This window comes from Rhineura floridana, chromosome 3 (assembly GCF_030035675.1).
Source record: "Rhineura floridana isolate rRhiFlo1 chromosome 3, rRhiFlo1.hap2, whole genome shotgun sequence".
In the NCBI taxonomy this organism is placed as follows: Eukaryota; Metazoa; Chordata; class Lepidosauria; order Squamata; family Rhineuridae; genus Rhineura; species Rhineura floridana.
The window spans coordinates 26,945,225-26,958,794 of record NC_084482.1 but is presented as its reverse complement, the minus strand read 5'-3'; the positions used below and the strand labels follow the sequence as shown (position 1 = coordinate 26,958,794).

Here is a 13,570-nt window from a genome sequence, read left to right as displayed (position 1 = left end):
ACAATCACTCCACCCCTCCTCTAAGAGCCCACTTGGCTTCTGCTCTAGATGCGGAGGAAGGAAAACCCCTTTCTCCATGACCAGCATAGAAATACAGACGGCTGGCAGAGGAGGAAGGATGGGTTGCTCCAGACCTTCTCCTCCAGTCTGCTTGGTAGAGGCCGCCTCCTCCTTCTTGTTTTCAACTTGCCTCCTGAGAGGCTAATAACCTACATTTCAGTGAGTTTCCCCTCTTCTCTGGCCATCAGCCAGCACAGAAATGCAGGCTGCTATCCTTGTGTCAGGCTAGTATTTTTTTATTTGCTAGTAACTTTTGTGTACTTAGTTACAACGCTGTTTGTGCTTAGCTGTTTGTATTGAGGCATGGAAGCACAGGGACAACATCAAGGCGAGTTGAAAAGAAAACATTTTGCAAAGGGTCTTGCTCATGCCTGCAGTTTCTGGGCCTGTTCCCAGATCCTGGTTATTCTGTGTAGGGAAGGGAGGGATCACAAATGCTTAAGGCAGCCTTTCCCAACCTTTGGGTCCCCAGATGTTGTTGGACTACAACTTCCATCAGCCCCAGGCAGCATGACCAATAGTCAGGAATGATGGGTATTGTAGTCCAGTAACATCTGGGGACCCAAAGGTTGGGAAAGGCTGGCTTAAGGTCATATTGGGCATCCCTGCCACTCTGCTGTGGAGCTTCCTGTGTATGCAGGTGTCAAAACTAGCAGCCTTCTCTAGCTTTGGACTGCCAGGACAGCTTTATCTGGGTGTCTGCAACTGGCCCAGCAATGCTATACTGGGCTACTGCCTTTGCACAGGGGTGAGGAAAACCTTGTTGAACTTTTATCAGCCTCAACCAATGTGGCCAGTGGTCAAGAATGGTGGGAGCTGTAGCCCACCAGCATCTGGAGACCCTGAGGTTCCCCACACCTGCCTTAGCAGAATATTGCCCGCTGTAGAGATTAGCAAAGTCCAGCTTGAGGCAGGGCAAGGTGCACCAATGGAGACCCAGCACAACAAAATGGCAAATGCAGTTCAGTGTAAACAAGTGGACAGTGTTGCGCTTTGGGACAAAGGCAAACAAAAAATTCTTAACTTCACATATACACTGGCAGGATCTGAACTTACACTGACTATCTGGGAAGAGATCTTGTGGTCGTGGAGAATGGCTCAGTGAAAACAGTGTGCAGCAGCTGTGGAGAAACCCCATGCTAGGGGCTATTAGGAAAGGGATTGAAAATAAAACAGCCACTCTCATAATGCCTTTCAGTGGAGGCTGGTAAATTAGGGCGAGTGGGGCACTCCCACCTGCCTGGCTCCCCAGTTACAACCAGTCCAGAGAGTGGCAATACTTGTCAGCTTCCTCCTCCTGAGTCTCAGTGTTACCCTTGTAGAACTCAGCAGGGAAGAGGATGAGGATAAAGCTAGAATTAGTTGGCTCTGCCTATCTTAGGCTCAGGTTCCCCTTCCTGTTTGGGCTCCCTGCCTTCCACCCTGCCAATCACAATGGGCACCAGCCACCACTGATGCCTTCATATAAACAAATGGTGCAGCTGCATTTGGCATACAGTAGGGCCCCGCTTTTCGGCATTCCGCTAATACAGCGGTTTTTAATTAGAGTAAGGCCCCACTCATACGGCGCATGTTCTGCTTTTACGGTGTTTTTCGGGCATTGGGCGCCATTTTATTGATGGAGTTCCACTTTTCGGTGGGTTTCGCTTTTAGGCGGAGGTCTGGAACGTAACCCGCCATATGAGTGGAGCCCTGCTGTACCGTGTGAATTTCCGGTCACCCCATTTCAGAAGGGACATCATCGTCCTGGGGAAGGTGCAGAAAAAGGGGAGCCCAGATGATCAGGAGTCTGGGGGGCTTTCCTTATGAGGAGAGGCTAAGGCATTTGGGGAGAAGGGATGATGGGGGGGACAACATATGAAAGCTGTTTTAAAAATTGTGCATGGTATGGCGAAAATGGATAGAGATAAGGTTTTCTCCCTTTATGTTTGCACATTGGGTCCTTCCATGAAATTGATTGGCAGGTGATTGGAGTTGGAAGGAACCTCAGAGGCCATCAGCCTCCAGCCAATGCAAATAATCCACTACTGGATGGTAAATAATCTGCTGGGTGGCCATCCAGCCTCTGCTTAAAAGCTTCTAACAACAGCGAGCCTAGTTTGGCCTAAAAATTCTTCCTAACGTTTAGTCTAAATTCCCTTTCTTGTAATTTGAACCCATCAGTTCAGGCCCTACCCTCTGGAGCAATGGAAGGGGGTGCGGAATGTTCCGTCATCTAAGTGAAAGCCCTTCAGAACAGACAAAAGGATGTGCTTCTTCCCACCACACATAATTAACTTAAATTAGATCCATAAATAAATAATATTTTTTAAATCCATCTGAGACTTGGGATGGATTCAGTACCAAAATGAATCTGTGTGCCCATACAGCAGATCTAATGGGTTTACGTTACAGGAGGACTGACTTTGGTTGAACATTAGGAGATTGAGTAAGAAGAGTTTGAGAATGGAACCAGTTCCCTAGGGCAGGGGTTCCCAAACTGTCATCCATGAACTACAAGTGGTCTGCAAGCTTCGTTCAGTTGGTCCACGGCATGCGCATATTAAACATTCGTGTTTCTTTTTAATCGTATTTGTATTGCTTCATTTATTCTGTTTTATTATTCTATGGAATGCAAATGGTAATGCAGTAAAAATACAATATAAGAAATAAAAAGAAGGCAATATAAATTAAAAATCACACAGCATCTAACACAGTGCATTACACTTGCTCCAACAGGCAGAAAATTAATTAAGTGGTCCACCAAGACGATCAGCAATTTTCAAGTGATCAGTGGGGGAAAAAGTTCGGGAACCACTGTTGTCGGGGTGGGACTCTCTCGCCTGCTGAAGATCCTGAAGCAACCGGTGGACAGCCATCTGTTGCAGATGCTGTAGCTCTGGGCAAGTGCCTTGTCCCAAGAACAAGCCACACTGTCCATTTTACAGACAAAAGCCCCTTGTTTCAGAAAGCTCAGCTGATGACCTCATAAGTTGAGTGTGAAGGTTTCATTTTTTAAACAAAATGAAAGAGTTTCACAACACAATCCAATGCATGTTTATTTGGAATCAGGCCTCATTGTATTTAGTGGAGTAATATGCATAGGATTGCAGCCTTCCAGTGTCATTCTATGTACGTTTACTCAAATGTACGTTCCACTATGTTCAGTGAGATTTTCTCCTAGTAAAGTGTGTATAGGATTGCAGCCTTAGTTACACTTTTGAAGTCAGACATTGGCTTAAGGTTGCATCACCATTGTGCAAGGAAGAAGGCCCTGCTGCGTGGCATTTATCAGGACAGTATATATTCATTACATTTCTGTTTTTCCAAGGAACTCAAATATTTTATAGCCTTCCAACAATCCTGTGAAATAAGCTTGAGCAATTGTGGTGTGACTGAAGGCACCCGTGTGTTTTTTAGCTGAGCAGGAATTTTCCACGTCTGCATCCAACCTCTAGTCCAGGATTGGGGAACTTGTGGCCCACCGGATGTTGTTGGACTACAAGTCCCGTCATCCCTGACCACTGGCCATGCTGGCTGGCTGGGGCTAATGGGAGTTGTAGTCCAACAACATCTGAATGGCCGCAGGTCTCCCATCCCTGGTGTAGTAGTGACTGCACCATGAAGACTACACTGGGTGTGTTAATAGCAGATTTGAACTGTTGTAGAATCTGTACAGTATGTACAGGCATACCCTGCTTAACGTCGCCTCGCTGTAACGTACATGCTCCACACGCCACCATATCCCGCTTAACGTGCGCGCGCTTCGCAATTACGGACACTTAATGACATGGTGCTGCTGCCATCTAGTGGCGATTGCAGTGCAGTACATGCATAGATAATCGCTTCACTTTAAGTACATTTTTGCTTTACATACACGCTCCGGTCCCATTGCGTACGTTAAAGCGGGGTATGCCTGTATATATATATGATCAGTGCTTGTTTGTGATAGTACTTGCCAAAGTAGAGTACCAGCACCTCTTTTTTTTTTGCTGCCCATGGCAGCCATTTTGTACTGGCACCCACAGCACTTTTATCAAGAAATGAGTACCGGCACTTCATTTTTTACAAAAACAGACAAAAGCCCCACTATATATTATTCTTCGTTTTAGCCAGTCACAACAAATAGGGACAACATCATGATTATGTTGCACTTCATAAACCACTGGAATACTTCAAATATTAGTTAAAATAAAAGAGAGACATTTCTTGTCTCAGATTATCCCCACCGCTACAGATCACATCATCTGCAAGCATCTTCCACGACTGCCAGCAGCTCTCCCTGCACAATGGGCTGCCATATACTTACCCCTCAGTAATAAATATATCGTGTTTAATATGGTAGGATGATGAAGTGTCTTTTTAAAAATTAGTTCAAGCAGTTCTTTCATGATTAAATTTTAAAAGGGCTATACAAGTAAGTAGTGAATTGTCCACTTCTTTCATACTACAGATAAGAGTTTTTCCCTGGAGAGAAAATATGTGTGTGTGTGTGTGTGCATACATGTGCGTGCGCTTCAGAAGTGAAAATGGCAAATTTAGTGTAGAGCATCTGCTTTGCATGCAAAAGGTCCCAGGTTCAGTCCCCAACATCTCCAGGTAGGGCTGGGAGAGGCTTCTTGCCTGGTACCATGAGCAGCTGCCAGTCAATGTGGTCAATACTGGGCTAGATGGACCAATGGTCTGACTCATTATAAGGCAGCTTCCTATATTCAATGCCACCCAAGGGCTCACCATTGTTAAGTTATCTGGGAAGCAAGAAATGGGAGGTGGTGGAATTGCTCTAGCTCAGCCTTTCCCAACCAGTGGGCCTCCAGATGTTGTTGGACCACAACTCCCATCAGCCTCAGCCAGCATTGCCAATGGTCAGGAAGATGGGAGTTGTGGTCCAACAACATCTGGAGGCACACTGGTTGGGAAAGGCTGCTCTGGCTCCTCAGCTGAGCGTCCTTTGCTGCCAAGGAGGGGCCCTGGGACTCAGTCCTTCTGCTGGGAACATGACCCTGTTTGCATCAGTTTTTGGTAAAGGGTGATCTCCATTCCCAGTATGCTTCCTTAGTGAGAAATGCCACTCTACTGAAGAGCTGAAACATTGCCACTGCCATCTCCTCACTGTGCCCTAGGTAAGCATTGTGGGTGCTTGAGAGCGGGAGACACGGGAAAGGAGAAGCACCTTACAGTGTTTTGTGCATCCCTTCGTAGAGTGCTTGCTAAACATCAATCCTTTGCACGTGCCCTTGGAACACACACAAATGATCTGAGCCCTTTTGAGGGTAAGCAAAGGGATGTTCATGTCACTGTAGTCTAATCTCCCTTTAAAGTGATTTAAGGCAGTGGCCAGTCACCACGGCATCTTGTGATCTGCAACATATTGTGTGAAGAAGTGGAGGGTTTTTTTGTCTTTCCTGAATCTACTGCCCATCAGTTTCATTGACTGATCCCTGAATTTTTACTATTAGGAGAGACAGAGAAACCCCTATGGATTATCAGATCTCTGGTGACAAAGGACTTCCTGTGTCATGCCCTGCTTTTGGATTTCCCAGGAGCACATGGCACTGGCCACCGCTGGTTACGGAACGGTGGACCAGATGGACTTTTGGCATGATCCGGGAGGCAGGTCATATGCCATTAGGCATTTGAAAACGAGAGCCAGTCTTCATAGCCATGTTGCTTTTTAATTTCTCAGGACTAACAAGAGAAATGGGCACTATTAATAGATGCAAGGTCACACTTCAGCTCTGTAGCCTGAATCCTCTCTTTGTGCTAGAACTTTGCAGACTCAGTGCTTAGGAACTCCAGGTGACTCATCAAAACCCCAAACAACTGGATAGATTTTTCTTTCCTCCTTGCTTGCCCAAGAGACCATGCTTTGTGATTTGTTCCACGAGACACAGCTTTGTAAGCCTGCCATTGCTCCTTGCTTGCAGGTGTTTTGGTTTTTTTTTAAAAAAAAAACCAGTAGGTGAATATCAAATGCAAGCTTTGCGAGCTAGCTGAAAATTCAGCCACTGTTTCTAAGAACCAGGAGAGCAGGAGACGGAGGTACCAGCAAGCAAACCAAGGATTTGACAATCACAGTTTCCTCTTAAGATTTTTTTTTTAGAGGGCTGGAACTATCCAGTGATCTCCTAAGTCACGTTGTTTAGTCCCCTTGCCAAATGCGTTTTGGTATATGCTCACGCTGCTGGGACTGATTGAAAATAAAACCTCCTGACTTCCCAAGCAGTTGGCATGGAGGGAGTGCAGTGAAGCTGCAGGGGTCTGCAGGGCTTTCCAATCTTGCCCACCCAGCACTTTTTTGTGCTGTAGAACCAAACTTGAAGCACAGGAAGAGTCCCTCAGTAAAGATGACACCTCTCCTCCCCGCTTTGAAATTAGGAGGGGGGGAGCCCTTTCATGCAGATTGCACAGCTAGCTCTTAACAGCGTATGATGAGGCTTCCTGCCAGGAGCAGAAGGAGGGTGAGCATGGATGGTACTTCAGAGGCCTTTTTAAATACCCACATGAATGTGCCTTTAGAATACAGCGCCAGTGTGCAATTTTCATTGTACGTGAGCCCTCTTAATGGATTACTTGCGTGTAGATGGCAAGCATGTTGAAAGGGGGCTTGGGGCTGTGTGGTTAGCACCACCCCATCGTTGCACCTTTCCTCCTGATGCCATCATTGCCAACATAGTGTTCAGTCTGATGCCTGTAGCAGACTCCCTGTGTTATTTAGGGCCCTAAGCAACCCCTGTGCTAATTTGCGCAGGGCGTCTCCATGCATGGAGAAAAGGCTCTCCACTGCAGACAACACAATTGTGGGGGGGGGGGTGAGAGAAGAAGGATGACGCTGGGGTAGGGCTAAAAGTGTAGCCCCATCCCCTTTCCAGCATCCTTGCCCACTACATGTCAGTAACACCTGAAGAGGGCTGAAGTCTGTGGGTGGGTCAAGGGACAAATCAGGTGGTTCGGGTAGATGCGGAGGTGGATCCTGGTGGCTTTGGGGTCAAAGTATGAATCCTGGCAAATTTTGGAGGGGCAGCAAGTGAAGTTTGTTGGGTTGAAGGGAGAGTCTGGTTGGTTTTGACAGGTCATGGGGGAAAGGCTAGTGAGTAAGGGTAGAGGTCAATGGGATGGGGGAGTATTACCCCCCCCAGCTCAAAAGACTTGGCTTATTAAGCAAAATACCTGATGTTACATCCAAGGCTGAAATATCAGATGAGCTGGTAGAATTATCTGGCAGTTGGCAAGCCTGCTTTAGACTTGGGGGACTGGGAATAGGAGGAACCAGCGCTCCTGGATTCTCTCAACAGGCTCAGGGTGAGCAAAGCTAAAATTCTGCCTAGTGTGTCTTTCTGTGTGTGTTGATGGGGTGGAGGAGGTAAGACAGGAGAGATGCCAGCCAACTCTGGCAAGCCGCTGGTGATGCTAAGCAGCTCTTACTGCCATCAGTTCTTCCAGAAGCCGTTGCTTCTGAGCCCATGGCTTGGCAGCAGGGCAACCCCCTTCTGCTACCAACCAAGGAGTTCCCAAATTGTCCAGCCAGCTCTTTGCTATGTGCTGGGGCCCAGCCAACACAGGGCAAAGGAGATGCTTATACCCTAGGGCGAATAGAGTTTTATAGACCAAAGTCAGCATCTTAAATTGGGTCTGGTAGCAAATGGGAAACCAGTATAGATCTTTAAGGATAGGTGTTACATGATCCTGCTTCAGAGTGTTGGTCAATAACCAGGTTGTCACATACTACACCACTGCAGCTTCTGGACTGTCTTCAAGGACAGCCTCATATAGAGCCCACTGCAATAGTTTAAGAGATTACTAAAGAATGTAGCACTGTAGCCAAGCTATCTCGTGCAGTTTCTCTGTGAATTCCCTCATAGAGATCTCGTACACAATGCACTTAAGAAGCAGAACTATACTTTCTAGGGTTCTTTGTGGCAAGCTGATTAAACCTGCTTCCTGTCAGTAGTGTAGGTATATCCTGAGATCTTAACCTATGGAGTTGGCTACCTAAAAGCTGTCAAAACAGAGAAGGATGTAAAATTTTGAGGGATACTTTGCCTTTGGAAGGCTTATCCTGAAATTGAGAGTGCAGACCTCTGCACACACCCCTCCTCTATTATCTGTCATTCTGTGCCTTAAGATCTTCAGGGAGAAGCCTGAAGATCTTCAGGGAGAAGTTTCATTGACATCTATACCTTGCGGTGCAACAGTGTGGAGCGCTGTCTTTTCTGTTGTAGCACCAGGATATGGAACTCACTTGGCATAGAGAGCCAGTTGTTCTCTAATCTGTTTTTTAGGTGTCAGATTAAGACACACACACACACAGTTTATAGATTTGGCTGATTTAAGAGAGAGATTGTTGCTGGATTGTCTGATTTTCTGCTTTTTTTATACTTTGATGTTTAGTATCTGGTTTATATTGTAGTGTTATGTATTTTATGTAATGGTTTGTGTATTTTAATATATTGTTATGTGCCACCCTGAGAACCTTTTCATTGAAGGGCAGGATATTTTTTAAAATAATAATAACTAGCAACAACAGCTGTAACAATAAAATGTATTGAAGATGCACTCTTAGATTCCAGTATTCCTCTAAGACTGCCTCTTCTCTATACAGTACCCTGATGAAGGGCCATTTGTGCCTTGAATCACTGTGGGGTTTTGTTTGTTTATGAATACATAATCTTTTTAGGGAGTGCTCAGATATTGTATTTGTGGGGTGGGGGCTATCTCATATTGAGTTACCCATTAAACAGGCCAAAATTAAAACAGATGGTTTTACTGAGTCTGAACTGAAAGGAGTGGGGGTTGCACCTGTTTGCAGTGATTTCTGAGAGACTCCACTAAAGATAAAAGTGTTTGCCTGTTTTGAGTAAAGCCGATTAGCAATCCCATTGACTTGGCCCAGGATATGGTTTGAAGGCACATGAGGCCATCGCTTTACTGAATCTAAGCAGGTCTGGGTCTGGCCTATGCCTGGATGGGAGAGAACCTGGGAACCACATAAATGCCACCTTAGGTTCTATGAAGAAAGGAAGGTGCGATACAAATGTAATAAAAAATATAAATAAATATGTAACCAGAGCAGGAAGCATTGCCCTCACTTACAGTTGGTTTTATTTGAGCTCACATAGCCAAGTCTGAGTGGCCATATAAATGTTGTGACATCATCATGTTCACTGTGCGATCTCTAATTGGCTGGTAGTGAAGAAGAAGGAGCCTTAATAATTTGCAGCAGAAAAATGGGGAGAGGGGGGTTATTGCTGTGAACATGAGTGAAAAAAGACAAACATTCTCAAAGATGAGAAAGAAGCTTGGGACCTTTCAGGTTTCTCAAAAGCATTATTTTTGACCCCAAATATATTTCTCACTGCCAATTAACAGGGATGGGCAAGGGAGGGGTGGTGCAGGCACACTCACGGCCATCTCAACCCTCCTCCTTCCATTTAGCTGCAGCAAGTCTTCCAGCAGCCACTCTGCCCACCGGGCCAGCTACTCCTTACCCTATTTTTTCTCACAGCGACTCAAAGCCACTTACAATGAATAATGTATCATAATGCAAATGGGTGAGAGGGAGGGTTTCTGCTGCCAGTATATGCCTTGAAACTCTTCATTTTCTCATGCCCAGCATACCTTCCTTCTCAATGTATTTCTGCTTTTGGTGGCTTTCTTTGCTGCAATGTGAGAGTTTCCAGAGATTTCAGATTCTAGTTTTTCCACTTTCATCTGAATATCTCCTGATAATTTCATTGACTTAGAAGGACAAGGGGGCTTCACTGCCCACTAGGCCGGTCAGAGCACATACCCATACCTCGGGTGCAACTTTGCATCCTTGTACTCCCCATTTAATTAATCTGGATGACCCACTAGGCCCTGTTCTTGTCCCCATGGCCAGTCACTAGAGTTGGATTAGAGGAAAGTCCCTGGTGGTGGTAACTGTGATAGGGCAGATAATGTACATTAAAAGGTGGTTAATCTGACTTGAGTGATCCTTGATGTGCATTCCGGCAGGGATCAGGGAAATGTAGCAATTGTCCACATCTCCCTAGGGAGGCCCATTTTGCACTTTAAGAATTGCTAACTTGAACCATTCCAAGCCTCCTGACTCTGCATCTATATCCTGTATTCAAGCATGTTCTGTGCACTTATAGAATCACCATGCAAGTGGGATGTTGGATGCAGAATCTGTCACTCTGAGAACCTTTTGCCTCAAAGCACCACTATAATCCTTGCTTCAGGAAGAAGAAAAAATGCTGATAATGTATGAGCAGGGACTGCTCAGGTTCCTCTTCTGTGGGTATTATTTAAGGATAGGGACTTTTATTCATTTAATTATAACAGATTAATTATCTAAAGCTTTTGTTGATTAATATGCAGGAAGCCAATTTTACTCAGGAGACATTTAGCTTATGGTGTGTGTGTGTGTGTTGTGTATTTGGACTGTGGTGTGCTAAATTAATAGGAAATAAGTGGGAAAAGAAAATAACATATTAAAAATATTTCTCCTTCTAACAAAGAGTGGTAGCTTTTCTTTATTTCTATTCTTCATTATCTTCGTTGATATTTGCTTCCTATAATAAGAATGATTTTAATTCTCAATCTTGGCAGCAGAATAAATTATACCAAATAAATGCATGTGCAATATATGTTTATGTGTTCTGAGGATAAAACTGAGGCGTAGTATTTGCATTTTTAAAAACAATAAAATAGAATTTTAGCAGGCAGTATTACAGCCCTGCTTGTCTTACTCTCATAAAGAGAAGGCCTCTATAATCCTGCCCCTGAGGCAAGGTGTAATAAGGCCAAGGCTGAGCTTTGAAACCTGTTTTGAATGCCAGAGCTCAGATCTGGAAAAAGCCACACGTTCATGCATTAGTACTAGCATCTCCTGCTTCGTCATGACAGTTTCCTAGCTCTGCCTAGCTTGTATCTCCAAGACTTCCTGCTCTGTGGAGATGGAATGGAATAGAAAAATAAATAATTGGAGCTTGCAACAAAATGTAGCAGTGGAGAGTGCTCCTTTTCATGGCTGGCTAGCTGGAATCTTGGCCTCTTCCAGTATACTCAACTCTGTCTCTCCCCATTTTTCCAACCCCACAACAATAGTCAGCTAGCATTCCATGGCCACTGGGCATGCTCAGTCATGCTTAATGATGGGAATTGTAATCCAGTGACATCTGGAGGAAACCAGGTAGGTATATACGATGTCCTGTTGAAATCAGTCCTTTATCAAGGTTCTGTTGGACCTCTCAGCGGCTTTCAATACCATTGACCATGGTATCCGTCTGGGTCGCCTTACCGGGATGGGACTTGGGGGCCCGTTTTACGATGGCTCCGTTCCTTCCTGGAGGGGCGAACCCAGAAGGTGGTGCTGGGGGATTCCTGTTTGACTCCTTGGCCATTGGCCTGTGGGGTCCCTCAGGGTTCAGTTTTGTCCCCCATGCTATTTAATATCTACATGGAACCGCTGGGAGAGGTTGTCCGGAGGTTTGGGGTTCGGTGCCATCAGTATGCAGATGACACCCAACTCTACTTCTCCTTTCCACCTAATTCCAAGGAAACTGTCTCGGTTCTAAACCAGTGTCTGATAGCAGTGGTGGACTGGATGAGGGTGAACAAGCTGAAGCTTAATCCAGACAAGACAGAGGTGCTCCTAGTCAGTCGAAAGGCGGATCAGGCAATAGGGGTTCAGCCTGTGTTGGATGGGGTTACACTCCCCCTGAAGACGCAGGTTCGCAGTTTGGGTGTGCTCCTGGACTCAGCCTTAAACCTGGAGGCCCAGGTTTCTGCGGTGGCCAGGAATGCTTTTGCACAGTTAAGACTAGTGCTCCAACTGCACCCGTTCCTGGAGTCATCTGATGTGGCTATGGTGACACATGCCTTAGTTACATCCCGCTTAGACTACTGTAACATGGGGGCTGCCTTTGAAGACTGTTCGGAAACGTCAGTTGGTGCAACGAGCTGCAGCTGGTTACAAGGACCATACAACTCCCCTGCTGCAACAGCTCCACTGGCTGCCAGTCTGTTTCCGGACACAATTCAAAGTGCTGGTTATGACCTATAAAGCCCTATATGCCTTAAGTCCAGGCTATTTGTCAGACCGTATCTCCCTATATGAACCTGCCCGGGCCCTGAGATCTTCAGGAGAGACCCTTCTCACGATCCCAACACCTTCACAAGTGCGACTGGTGGGGACACGAGATAGGGCCTTTTTGGTGGCTGCTCCTAGGCTCTGGAACTCCCTCCCTAGGGAGGCAAGAATGGCCTCCTCCGTGCAGTCCTTCCGCCGACAGCTAAAGACTTTTTTCTTCCGGCAGGCCTTTGGAACTGAAGGCTTTAAGGGTAGTGACTGAAGAGGATGCTGTATCTTATTGTTTTACTTGTATGCTCCTAAACTGGGTTGCAGTATTTTAAGAGTATATCTAATTGGTTTTAACATCTTAATAGTTTAATCCTGTTTTAATGCTGATTTTATATGTTTATATGTTTTATATTTTTATAGGTTCTTAATGATATGTACTTATTTTTATCTGGAAGCCGCCGAAAAGGGCAGGGTATAAATAAAGATAATAATAATAATAGGAGACCACAACATATCTGCCAGCTAGATTTGAGTATTTTCAAGAGAGTAATAAGATTCATGAATTATCCATTTGTGTTGCAAATTTTGGGTCCCTAGAAAGTGGCTAGACATCTGTATAAGTCACTGAACCTATCATATCGTGTGAAGGGAGTGTGTCTGGCATCTGTGGCAATGAGGAAATAGCTCACTGCCCCAGGGTGTTGTGATCACCACTGACCTAAGTGGCTTTTTAAAAAGATTAGATAAAACTAATGAAGGATGAGTCTCCCAATGGCTCTTTGCCAGGATAGCTAGGAATGCAGTTCCAGGTTCACAGGCTGTGTTCCTTAGACTATACGATGCTAAAATAAAGAAGCAACCACTCTGTGTGTGTGAGTGGGTGAGTGAGTGAGTGTGAAGAGGGAGATGAGCGGAGGGGGAGAATCACTATTTTGCCTGCTTGTGAATTCCCCTTGGAGAGTTGACTGGCTTGATAGGGCAAAAGACAAAATGCTGTGGTAGCTCTTCGGTCTGACCCAAGTTGGTAGGTCTTATGTACTGAGTGCCACCGGCCAGTCCTGATGAAGAGAAGGCCAAGACTGCCATAGCCCAAACACAGGCCTGTAAATGTGTGTCTAAACAGGGTTTAAGGCAGAGGGAGAGGGAGAGGGAGAGAGAGAGAGAGAGAGAGAGAGAGAGAGAGAGAGTAAAACCTGCAGCCTACCTTCATGCAGGTGGCAAGGAAGGGGGATGAGGGGAAAGGGGGTTGGCAGAGAGAGAGAGATGCCACCCAATGTTGGCACAGGCCCTGGCCACGTTTGGCTTGAGCCCATCCATCACTGCCTCCAGCCCCTGCCCATTGCCAGCATGCGGCCCCCAACAGATTATCGCCAAAGGAACACGGCCCTCAACCATGAGAAGGTCCCCCCCTCCAGGAGAAGACTGTCAGGCCAGCTTGAGCCAATGCATTCATTTCTAAACAAA

At 45.7% G+C, this 13,570-nt stretch overlaps 1 protein-coding gene across 6 annotated transcripts in view; it reads left to right on the top strand.

The window, feature by feature from the left end:
• The window catches only part of ZNF385A (zinc finger protein 385A), a 193,634-nt gene that overhangs the window by 166,738 nt on the left and 13,326 nt on the right, over nucleotides 1–13,570 (top strand). The window lies entirely within an intron of this gene.